We start from the raw sequence: 1,509 nt of genomic DNA on the forward strand, positions 1-1,509 counted from the left end.
TCTTTCTCCCGTGGAGCAGCTGGTAGTTTCGAATTGCTGACCTTGCGGTTTGCAGCCCGATTCGTAACCACTACGCTACCAGAGCTCCTTAGCCTGTGTATATAACCTTGTCCAAATCAGCAAAATTTCTGGCATTAACTTGCTTTGTGACATTGAGCAGATTACTAACAGCGCTTCTCTCCTGCACAATGGTCGATGGATTCAAACTGCCCACCTTCCCGTTAGCAGCAGAGCATTAAACCTTAGAGTTCAAACAGGGTTGTTGTTGCTAAGTGCTGCCAAGTCCGTTCCCACTCAGAGATCATGGATAGGGTTTCCAAGGAGCAACTGGTGGATTTGAACCACCAACCATGCAGTTAGCCCAGTGCTTATCCTACAGCACCACACCAAGACTCCATTCAATAAGGTAAGGATTTCTGCTCCCATAAAGATTTACAGCCTCGGAAACCTTATACAGGTCTCTAGGAGTCAGAACCAACTTCACAACACACAACCACTACTACCACAACCAAAGGCCAACTATTGGAACGCTGCCTTCCTGGGAGCCTCCTTCTTTGGGAACAGAGTGCCCTCTGGTGGCAAATAGAACCTTTGGTGACAAGTAAAATGTGATCATTGTGGCTCAAAGAAGCACAAACATGTTGAGCTGGGCCTTGTTGTGGATTCCAACTCACAGTGACCCTATATAGGGTTTCTGAGGAACTACTGGTGGCTTTGAACTGCTGACCTTGTGGTTAACAGTTCAGTGTTTATCCCATAGCACCATACCAGGACTTTGGCAGGGCCTTAGAGATCTTTTAGTACAACCCTCTGAAACAGATGAGAGCCCAAAGCCCAGAGAGGGGCAGGAACCTGCCCAATGTCACAAAGCAAGTTAATGCCAGAATTTTTGCTGATTTGGACATGGTTAAATACACAGGCTGGAGTCCTGGTGTGGAGTAATTGGATCAGAACTGGACCTCAAGGTCAGTTTGAACCAGAAGGTCAGCAGTTCAAACCCACCAGTCACTCCTCGGAAACCTTATACAGGGTTGCTTTGAGTCAGAAGCGACTCAACAGCACTTAACAATAACAACAACAACATGCACATAGGCTGGGCTTTCCTAGTTACTAGCTGTGTGACCTTAGACAGATTACCTACCTTCTCTGAGTCTCATTTTCCTTCTCAGTAAGACCAAGATCATAATGGCTCACATGCCTCAACATGAGTGAACCCTGAAATATTATGCTAAGCGAAACAGGTCAGACACCAAGGAACAAACATTATACAATTCCACTTACATGAAGTATCTAGAACAGGTAAATGCATGGAGACAGACACTAGATTTGTGGCTACCATGATCTGGGACAGGAGAAATGGTAAGTTTCTATTTGGGGAGATAAAAATGTTTTGGAGCGAAGTGGTGACAGATGCACAACATTGTGAATATAATTAATGTCACTTAGAATTGTACACTTAGAATGGCAGGTTACATGCTATATATAAAAGGATAAGTTTAAATATATATA

This window comes from Chrysochloris asiatica, unplaced genomic scaffold, assembly GCF_000296735.1.
Source record: "Chrysochloris asiatica unplaced genomic scaffold, ChrAsi1.0 scaffold00003, whole genome shotgun sequence".
In the NCBI taxonomy this organism is placed as follows: domain Eukaryota; kingdom Metazoa; phylum Chordata; class Mammalia; order Afrosoricida; family Chrysochloridae; genus Chrysochloris; species Chrysochloris asiatica.